Source organism: Oncorhynchus gorbuscha, linkage group LG10, assembly GCF_021184085.1.
Source record: "Oncorhynchus gorbuscha isolate QuinsamMale2020 ecotype Even-year linkage group LG10, OgorEven_v1.0, whole genome shotgun sequence".
Lineage (NCBI taxonomy): Eukaryota > Metazoa > Chordata > Actinopteri > Salmoniformes > Salmonidae > Oncorhynchus > Oncorhynchus gorbuscha.
This window is the reverse complement of record NC_060182.1, coordinates 60,603,267-60,614,875: the sequence shown is the minus strand read 5'-3', so window position 1 is coordinate 60,614,875 and position 11,609 is coordinate 60,603,267.

Sequence of the window (11,609 nt, the reverse complement as noted above, 5' to 3'; positions counted from 1 at the left end):
ATAAAATAATGCATTTCAAGAATGTATCTCCACTGTATGCTAGCCAGACAGTTTGAGGAAAAATTCCATAAATTGTTCAAATTAACTGACAATACGCCAACCTTCCATTGAAACAATGCAGTCAATCCACAGCCATACACTGGCTGAAATCAGTTGATGATATTGACTTAGAAAAGTTGTAAATGTAAAAAGTACTGATATTGTATTAATCAATCAATCCGATTTATTTATAAAGCCCTTTTTACATCAGCTGATGTCATAAAGTGCTATACAGAAACTCAGCCTAGAACCCCAAACTGCAAGCAATACAGATGTAGAAGTATGGTGGCTAGGAAAAACTCCCTAGAAAGGCCGAAACCTAGACAGGAATCAGGCTCTGAGGGGTGGCCATTCCTCTTCTGGCTGTGCCGGGTGGAGATTATAACAGAACAATGACCAAGATGTTAAAAAGTTCATAGATGACCAGCAGGGCTATGTCAGTTGGCTTTTCATAGCGGATCATTCAGAGTTAGAGACAGCAGGTGCGGTAGAGAGAGAGAGAATAACAGCTACCTTGTCCCAGACCTACTGTTATTCTCTCTCTCTCTCTACCGCAAGAGGCGACTCCGGGATGCTGGCCTTCTAGGCAGAGTTGCAAAGAAAAAGCCATATCTCAGACTAGCCAATAAAAAGAAAAGACTAAGATGGGAAAAAGAACACAGACACTGGACGAGGAAGATTGGAAAAAAGTGTTATGGACAGACTAATCTAAGTTTGAGGAGTTCGGATCACAAAGGAGAACAATCGTGAGACAAAATGAAAAGATGCTGGAGGAGTGCTTGACACCATCTGTCAAGCATGGTGGAAACAATGTGATGGTCTGGGGGTGCTTTGGTGCTGGTAAAGTGGGAGATTTGTACAGGGTAAATCAAATCAAATTTTATTTGTCACATACACATGGTTAGCAGATGTTAATGCGAGTGTAGCGAAATGCTTGTGCTTCTAGTTCCGACAATGCAGTGATAACCAACAAGTAATCTAACTAACAATTCCAAAACTACTGTCTTATACACAGTGTAAGGGGATAAGGAACATGTACATAAGGATATATGAATGAGTGATGGTACAGAGCAGCATACAGTAGATGGTATCGAGTACAGTATATACATATGAGATGAGTGTGTAGACAAAGTAAACAAAGTGGCATAGTTAAAGTGGCTAGTGATACATGTGTTACATAAGGATGCAGTCGATGATGTAGAGTACAGTATATACATATGCATATGAGATGAATAATGTAGGGTAAGTAACATTATTACATTACATTTACGTTTAAGTCATTTAGCATAAGGTAGCATTGTTTAAAGTGGCTAGTGATATATTTACATAATTTCCCATCAATTCCCATTATTAAAATGGCTGGAGTTGGGTCAGTGTCAATGACAGTGTGTTGGCAGCAGCCACTCAGTGTTAGTGGTGGCTGTTTAACAGTCTGATGGCCTTGAGATAGAAGCTGTTTTTCAGTCTCTCGGTCCCAGCTTTGATGCACCTGTACTGACCTCGCCTTCTGGATGATAGCGGGGTGAACAGGCAGTGGTTCGGGTGGTTGATGTCCTTGATGATCTTTATGGCCTTCCTGTAACAACGGGTGGTGTAGGTGTCCTGTAGGGCAGGTAGTTTGCCCCCGGTGATGCGTTGTGCAGTCCTCACTACCCTCTGGAGAGCCTTACGGTTGAGGGCGGAGCAGTTGCCATACCAGGCGGTGATACAGCCCGCCAGGATGCTCTCGATTGTGCATCTGTAGAAGTTTGTGAGTGCTTTTGGTGACAAGCCGAATTTCTTCAGCCTCCTGAGGTTGAATAGGCGCTGCTGCGCCTTCTTCACGACGCTGTCAGTGTGAGTGGACCAATTCAGTTTGTCTGTGATGTGTATGCCGAGGAACTTAAAACTAGCTACCCTCTCCACTACTGTTCCATCGATGTGGATGGGTAAAAGGAATCTTGAAGAAGGAAGGCTATCACTTCGTTTTGCAACACCATGCCATACCCCGTGGACGGCGTTTAATTGGAGCCCATTTCTCCTACAACAGGACAATGACCCAAAGCACAGCTCCAAACTAAGAATGTTCCAAGATGGCGTAGCAGTGCAGATGTTGTTTGTCGTTCTCCCGTGTACATGTACATTTACATTTAAGTCATTTAGCAGACGCTCTTATCCAGAGCGACTTACAAATTGGTGCATTCACCTTATGACATCCAGTGGAACAGTCACTTTACAATAGTGCATCTAAATCTTAAAGGGGGGGGATACTTATCCTATCCTAGGTATTCCTTAAAGAGGTGGGGTTTCAGGTGTCTCCGGAAGGTGGTGATTGACTCCGCTGTCCTGGCGTCGTGAGGGAGTTTGTTCCACCATTGGGGGGCCAGAGCAGCGAACAGTTTTGACTGGGCTGAGCGGGAGCTGTACTTCCTCAGTGGTAGGGAGGCGAGCAGGCCAGAGGTGGATGAACGCAGTGCCCTTGTTTGGGTGTAGGGCCTGATCAGAGCCTGGAGGTACTGAGGTGCCGTTCCCCTCACAGCTCCGTAGGCAAGCACCATGGCCTTGTAGCGGATGTAGTATTTTTAGTCTTTTTTTGTATATATTTCAATCTATTTTTTTCATTTTTAAATTAAATATACCTTCCGGCAACCCGCCTTACCTAATGTGATACGGATCTGCTATTTTTAGACCTTATAGCCAGAACCTCCATCAGAAGCTAGCCTTCAGAAGCTAACCTGCTAATTAGCTACTAGCTATTTAGTCAAAGTTAGCCACTGCTAGCGGCCTTTACCTTTAGCACAGACACCAGCCGCTTTTAGCCTGGATAATACTTGCCAGCCTGCCAGTCTGCACAGGGCGTTTAAAAACCTGAGCATATCGGACTGTTTTTCTCCACTACAACACCGGAATCCTGCCATAAGCCCTGGACCATTACTCCTGATCATCGAAGCCATGTCTGAATCCTAGTTTAGGAAGGCCACCAAAAATTCAGAGATTTCCATCCCCAACTACAACATTTTCCATCAAGATATAACTGCCAATGGGGGAGGAGTTGCAATCTACTGCAGAGATAGCCTGCAAAGTTCTGTCATACTTTCCAGGTCTATGCCCAAACAGTTTGAGCTTCTAATTTAAAAAATGTACCTCTCCAGAAATAAGTCTCTGACTGTTGCCGCCTCTTCTAGACCCCCCTCAGCTCCCAGCGGTGCCCTGGACACCATATGTGAATTGATTGCCCCTTAGCTATCTTCAGAGTTTGTTCTATTAGGTGAGCTAAACTGGGATATACTCATTGCGGCAGTCCTAAAATCTAAGCTAGATGCCCTCAATCTCACACAAATTATCAAGGGACTCACCAGGTACAACCCCAAATCCGTAATCACGGCACCCTCATAGATATTATCCTGACAAACTTGCCCTCCAAATACGCCTCTGCTGTTTTCAGGATCTTAGAGATCACTGCCTCATTGCCTGCATCCGCTATGACCACCCCTCATCACTGTCAAACGCTCCCTAAAACACTTCTGCGAGCAGGCCTTTCTAATCGACCTGGCCCGGGTATCCTGGAAGGATATTGACCTCATCCCATCAGTAGAGGATGCCTGGTCATTCTTTAAAAGTCATTTCCTCACCATCTTAAATAAGCATGCCCCTTTTAAGAAATGCAGAACTAAGAACAGATATAGCCTTTGGTTCACGCCAGACCTGACTGCCCTCGACCAGCACAAAAACATCCTGTGGCATACTGCACTAGCATCGAATAGTCCCAGTGAAATGGAACTTTTCAGGAATTCAGGAACCAATACACGCAGTCAGTTAGGAAAGCAAAGGCTATCTTTTTCTAACAGAAATTTGCGTCCTGTAGCTCCAACTCCAAAAAGTTTTGGGACACTGTAGAATCCATGGAGAATATGAGCACCTCCTCCCAGCTGCCCACTGCACTGAGGACAGGAAACTGTCACCACCGATAAATCCATGATAATCGAGAATTTCAATAAGAATTTCTCTACGGCTGGCCAAGCTTTCCTCCTTGCTACCCCAACCCTGGCCAACAGCTCTACACCCCCCGCAGCTACTTGCCCAAGCCTCCCCAGCTTCTCCTTCACCCAAATCCAGATAGCAGGTGTTCTGAAAGAGTTGCAAAACCTGGACCTGTACAAATCAGCTGGGCTAGACAATCTGGACCTTCTCTTTCTAAAATTATCCGCCGCCATTGATGCAACCTCTATTACCAGTCTGCTCAACCTCCCTTTCATATCGTCCGAGATCCCTAAAGATTGGAAAGCTGCCGCAGTCATCCCCCTCTTCAAAGGGGGTGACACTCTAGACGCAAACTGTTACAGACCTATATCCATCCTGCCTTGCCTTTCTAAAGTCTTCGAAAGCCAAACAGATAACTGACCATTTCGAATCCCACCGTACCTTCTCTGCTGTGCAATCCGGTTTCCGAGCTGGTCACGGGTGCACCACAGCCACACTCAAGGCACTAAACGATATCATAACCGCCATCGATAAAAGACAGTACTGTCTGGCCAAGGCTTTCGACTCTGTCAATCACCGTATTATTGGCAGACTCACCAGCCTTGGTTTCTCAAATGACTGCCTCGCCTGGTTCACCAACTACATCTCAGACAGAGTTCAGTGTGTCAAATCGGGGGGCCTATTGTCCAGACCTCTGGCAGTCTCTATGGGGGTACCACAGGGTTCAATTCTTGGGCCAACTCTTTTCTCTGCATATATCAACATTGTCGCTCTTGCTGCTGATGATTCCCTGATCCACCTCTACGCAGATGACACCATTCTATATACATCTGGCCCTTCTTTGGACACTGTGTTAACAAAACTCCCAACGAGTGTTATGCAGGTGAATGAGGACCCAAAAACGACTTAACGGAAACAGAGTCTTTATTCCAGTCTTAAACAAAAGCGATAATCCTGGATATTATCTAGGCAAATGCAAAAACAGGAAAACTGAAATCCACTCGTCAGTAGAGAGGAATGACTGGAGACGCGACCACAGACTGCAGGTCGCTTCTGGAAGGCACCGGCCGTAGCTGACATTGACACCTGCTCACACGCAGCATCTGAAGAAGGTAAAACACGACAGGGCGGAACAAGGACACAGAACAGCGAACATCAAGCAAGGATCCGACAAGGACAGAAGCGGAAAACAGAGGGAGAAATAGGGACTCTAATCAGAGGGCAAAATAGGGGACAGGTGTGAAAAGAGTAAATGAGGTAGTTAGGAGAATGAGGAACAGCTGGGAGCAGGAACGGAACGATAGAGAGAGAGAGCGAGAGAGGGAGAGAGGGAGGGGGAGAGAGAGGGATAGAAAGAGGGAAAGAACCTAATAAGACCAGCAGAGGGAAACGAATAGAAGGGAAGCACAGAGACAAGACATGATAATCAATGACAAAACATGACAGTACCCCCCCCACTCACCGAGCGCCTCCTGGCGCACTCGAGGAGGAACCCTGGCGGCAACGGAGGAAATCATCAATCAACGAACGGTCCAGCACGTCCCGAGATGGAACCCAACTCCTCTCCTCAGGACCGTAACCCTCCCAATCCACTAAGTACTGGTGACCACGTCCCGAGAACGCATGTCCATGATCTTCCGTACCTTGTAAATAGGTGCGCCCTCGACAAGGACGGGGGGAGACGAACGGGGGCGCGAAGAAAAGGCTTGACACAGGAGACATGGAAGACAGGGTGGACGCGACGAAGATGTCGCGGAAGAAGCAGTCGCACAGCGACAGGATTGACGACCTGAGAGACACGGAACGGACCAATGAACCGCGGAGTCAACTTGCGAGAAGCTGTCGTAAGGGGAAGGTTACGAGTGGAAAGCCACACTCTCTGACCGCGACAATACCTAGGACTCTTAATCCTACGTTTATTGGCGGCTCTCACAGTCTGCGCCCTGTAACGGCAAAGTGCAGACCTGACCCTCCTCCAGGTGCGCTCACAACGTTGGACAAAAGCCTGAGCGGAGGGAACGCTGGACTCGGCGAGCTGGGACGAGAACAGAGGAGGCTGGTACCCAAGACTACTCTGAAACGGAGATAGCCCGGTAGCAGACGAAGGAAGCGAGTTGTGAGCGTATTCTGCCCAGTGGAGCTGTTCTGCCCAAGACGCAGGGTTTCGAAAGGAAAGGCTGCGTAATATGCGACCAATCGTCTGATTGGCCCTTTCTGCTTGACCGTTAGACTGGGGATGAAAACCGGAAGAGAGACTGACGGAAGCACCAATCAAACGACAGAACTCCCTCCAAAACTGTGACGTGAATTGCGGGCCTCTGTCTGAAACGGCGTCTAATGGGAGGCCATGAATTCTGAACACATTCTCAATGATGATTTGTGCCGTCTCCTTAGCGGAAGGAAGCTTAGCGAGGGGAAGGAAATGTGCCGCCTTAGAGAACCTATCGACAACCGTAAGAATCACAGTCTTCCCCGCAGACGAAGGCAGACCGGTAATAAAGTCTAAGGCGATGTGAGACCATGGTCGAGAAGGAATGGGAAGCGGTCTGATACGACCGGCAGGAGGAGAGTTACCTGACTTAGTCTGCGCGCAGTCCGAACAAGCAGCCACGAAACGGCGCGTGTCACGCTCCTGAGTAGGCCACCAAAACCGCTGGCGAATAGAAGCAAGCGTACCCCGAACGCCGGGGTGGCCAGCTAACTTGGCAGAGTGAGCCCACTGAAGAACAGCCAGACGAGTAGAGACAGGAACGAAAAGAAGGTTACTAGGACAAGCGCGCGGCGACGCAGTGTGAGTGAGTGCTTGCTTTACCTGTCTCTCAATTCCCCAGACAGTCAACCCGACAACACGCCCTTCAGGGAGAATCCCCTCGGGGTCGGTAGAAGCCACAGAAGAACTAAAGAGACGGGATAAGGCATCAGGCTTGGTGTTCTTATTACCCGGGCGATAAGAAATCACGAACTCGAAACGAGCGAAAAACAACGCCCAACAAGCTTGACGTGCATTAAGTCGTTTGGCAGAACGGATGTAATCAAGGTTCTTATGGTCAGTCCAAACGACAAAAGGAACGGTCGCCCCCTCCAACCACTGTCGCCATTCGCCTAGGGCTAAGCGGATGGCGAGCAGTTCGCGGTTACCCACATCATAGTTGCGTTCCGATGGCGACAGGCGATGAGAAAAATAAGCGCAAGGATGGACCTTATCGTCAGAATGGAAGCGCTGGGATAGAATGGCTCCCACGCCTACCTCTGAAGCGTCAACCTCGACAATGAATTGTTTAGTGACGTCAGGAGTAACAAGGATAGGAGCGGATGTAAAACGCTTCTTGAGGAGATCAAAAGCTCCCTGAGCGGAACCGGACCACTTAAAGCACGTCTTGACAGAAGTAAGAGCTGTGAGACGGGCAGGAACTTGACCGAAATTACGAATGAAACGCCGATAGAAATTAGCGAAACCTAGAAAGCGCTGCAACTCGACACGTGACTTTGGAACGGGCCAATCACTGACAGCCTGGACCTTAGCGGGATCCATCTGAATGCCTTCAGCAGAAATAACAGAACCGAGAAATGTGACAGAGGAGACATGAAAGGCGCACTTCTCAGCCTTCACGTAGAGACAATTCTCTAAAAGGCGCTGGAGTACACGTCGAACGTGCTGAACATGAATCTCGAGTGAGGGTGAAAAAATCAGGATATCGTCAAGGTAGACGAAAACAAAGATGTTCAGCATGTCTCTCAGTACATCATTAACTAATGCCTGAAAGACAGCTGGAGCATTAGCGAGACCGAACGGCAGAACCCGGTATTCAAAATGCCCTAACGGAGTGTTAAACGCCGTTTTCCACTCGTCCCCCTCTCTGATGCGCACGAGATGGTAAGCGTTACGAAGGTCCAACTTAGTAAAGAACATGGCTCCCTGCAGAATTTCGAAGGCTGACGACATAAGGGGAAGCGGATAACGATTCTTAACCGTTATGTCATTCAGCCCTCGATAATCCACGCAGGGGCGCAGAGTACCGTCCTTCTTCTTAACAAAAAAAAAACCCCGCTCCGGCGGGAGAGGAAGAAGGCACCATGGTACCGGCGTCGAGAGAAACAGACAAATAATCCTCGAGAGCCTTACGTTCGGGAGCCGACAGAGAGTATAGTCTACCCCGAGGGGGAGTGGTCCCCGGAAGGAGATCAATACAACAATCATACGACCGGTGAGGAGGAAGGGAGTTGGCTCTGGACCGACTGAAGACCGTGCGCAGATCATGATATTCCTCCTGCACTCCTGTCAAATCACCAGGTTCCTCTTGAGAAGAGGGGACAGAAGAAACAGGAGGGATAGCAGTCATTAAACACTTCACATGACAAGAAACGTTCCAGGATAGGATAGAATTACTAGACCAATTAATAGAAGGATTATGACATACTAGCCAGGGATGACCCAAAACAACAGGTGTAAAAGGTGAACGAAAAATCAAAAAGGAAATGGTCTCACTGTGGTTACCAGATACTGTGAGGGTTAAAGGTAGTGTCTCACATCTGATACTGGGGAGAAGACTACCATCTAAGGCGAACATGGGCGTGTGCTTCCCTAACTGTCTGAGAGGAATGTCATGTTTCCGAGCCCATGCTTCGTCCATAAAACAACCCTCAGCCCCAGAGTCTATCAAGGCACTGCAGGAAGCAGCCGAACCGGTCCAGCGTAGATGGACCGACAAGGTAGTACAGGATCTTGATGGAGAGACCTGAGTAGTAGCGCTCACCAGTAGCCCTCCGCTTACTGGTGAGCTCTGGCTTTTACTGGACATGAAATGACAAAATGTCCAGCAGAACCGCAATAGAGGCAAAGGCGGTTGGTGATCCTCCGTTCCCTCTCCTTAGTCGAGATGCGAATACCTCCCAGCTGCATGGGCTCAGTCTCTGAGCCGGAGGGAGGAGATGGTTGAGATGCGGAGAGGGGGAACACCGTTAACGCGAGCTCTCTTCCACGAGCTCGGTGACGAAGATCTACCCGTCGTTCTATGTGGATGGCGAGTGCAATCAAAGAGTCCACGCTGGAAGGAACCTCCCGGGAGAGAATCTCATCTTTAACCTCAGTGTGGAGTCCCTCCAGAAAACGAGCGAGCAACGCCGGCTCGTTCCAGTCACTGGAGGCAGCAAGAGTGCGAAACTCTATAGAGTAATCCGTTATGGATCGATCACCTTGACATAGGGAAGCCAGGGCCCTGGAAGCCTCCTTACCAAAAACTGAACGATCAAAAACCTGTATCATCTCCTCTTTAAAGTTCAGGTAATTGTTAGAACACTCAGCCCTTGCCTCCCAGATAGCTGTGCCCCACTCCCGAGCCCGACCAGTAAGGAGTGAAATGACGTAAGCGATCCGAGCTCTCTCTCTTGAGTATGTGTTGGGTTGGAGAGAGAACACAATATCACACTGGGTGATAAAGGAGCGGCACTCAGTGGGCTGCCCAGAGTAACATGGTGGGTTATTAACCCTAGGTTCCGGAGACTCGGAAGACCAGGAAGTAGCTGGTGGCACGAGACGAAGACTCTGAAACTGTCCTGAGAGGTCGGAAACCTGAGCGGCCAGGGTCTCAACGGCATGACGAGCAGCAGACAATTCCTGCTCGTGTCTGCCGAGCATTGCTCCCTGGATCTCGACGGCAGTGTTGCGAGAATCCGTAGTCGCTGGGTCCATTCTTGGTCGGATCCTTCTGTTATGCAGGTGAATGAGGACCCAAAAACGACTTAACGGAAACAGAGTCTTTATTCCAGTCTTAAACAAAAGCGATAATCCTGGATATTATCTAGGCAAATGCAAAAACAGGAAAACTGAAATCCACTCGTCAGTAGAGAGGAATGACTGGAGACGCAACCACAGACTGCAGGTCGCTTCGGGAAGGCACCGGCCGTAGCTGACATTGACACCTGCTCACACGCAGCATCTGAAGAAGGTAAAACACGACAGGGCGGAACAAGGACACAGAACAGCGAACATCAAGCAAGGATCCGACAAGGACAGAAGCGGAAAACAGAGGGAGAAATAGGGACTCTAATCAGAGGGCAAAATAGGGGACAGGTGTGAAAAGAGTAAATGAGGTAGTTAGGAGAATGAGGAACAGCTGGGAGCAGGAACGGAACGATAGAGAGAGCGAGAGAGGGAGAGAGGGAGGGGGAGAGAGAGGGATAGAAAGAGGGAAAGAACCTAATAAGACCAGCAGAGGGAAACGAATAGAAGGGAAGCACAGAGACAAGACATGATAATCAATGACAAAACATGACAACGAGCTTCAATGCCACACAACACTCCTTCCATGGCCTCCAACTGCTCTTAAACACTAGTAAAACTAAATGCATGCTTTTCAACAGCACCCGCCCGCCCGACTAGCATCACTACTCTGGACGGTTCTGACAACTACAAATACCTAGGTGTCTGGCTAGACTGTAACCTCTCCTTCCAGACTCATATTAAACATCTCCAATCCAAAATTAAATCTAGAATTGGCTTCCTATTTCGCAACAAAGCCTCCTTCACTCACGCTGCCAAACATACCCTCCTAAAACTGAAAATCCTTCCGATCCTGGACTTCGGCGATGTCATTTACAAAATAGCCTCCAACACTCTACTCAGCAAACTGGATGCAGTCCATCACAGTGCCATCCGTTTTGTCACCAAAGCCCCATATACTACCCACCACTGTGACCGGTATGCTCTCGTCAGCTGGCCCTTGCTACATATTCTTTGCCAGACCCACTGGCTCCAGGTCATCTATAAGTCTTTGCTAGGTAAAGCTCCACCTTATCTCAGCTCATTGGTCATATACCTGCTGGCGCTTTAGCATATCTCACTGGTCATCCCCAAAGCCAACACCTATTTTTGCCGCCTTTCCTCCCAGTTCTCTGCTGCCAATGACTGGAAAGAATTGCAAAAATCGCTGAAGTTGGAGACTTATATCTCCCTCACAAACTTTAAGCATCAGCTATCAGAGCAGCTTACCGATCGCTGCAGCTGTACACAGCACATCTATAAATAGCCCATCCAATCTACCTACCTCATCCCCATATTGTTTTTATTTACTTTTTTGCTCATTTGCACACCAGAATTTCTACTTGTACATCATCATCTGCACATCTATCAATCCAGTGTTAATTTGCTAAATTGTAATTACTTCAACTATGACCTATTTATTGCCTTACCACCTCACGCCATTTGCACACACTGTATATAGACTTTTTCTATTGTGTTATTGACTGTATGTTTGTTTATTCCATGTGTAACTCTGTGCTGTTGTTTGTGTCGCACTGCTTTGCTTTATCTTGGCCAGGTCACAGTTGTAAATGAGAACTTGTTCTCAACTGGCCTACCTGGTTAAATAAATATTGAAAATAAAAAATGTAATAAAAAATGCAAGAATTAATTAGGGAAGAAGCAATTAGCTGGTATTCTGTCTATAATGGAGTGGCCAGCACAGTCACCGGAGCTCAACACTTTTGAGCTGTTGTGGGAGCAGCTTGACCGTATGGTACGTAAGAAGTGCCCATCAAGCCAATCCAACTTGTGGGAGGTGCTTAATAATAAATAATAATAATATATGCCATTTAGCAGACGCTTTTATCCA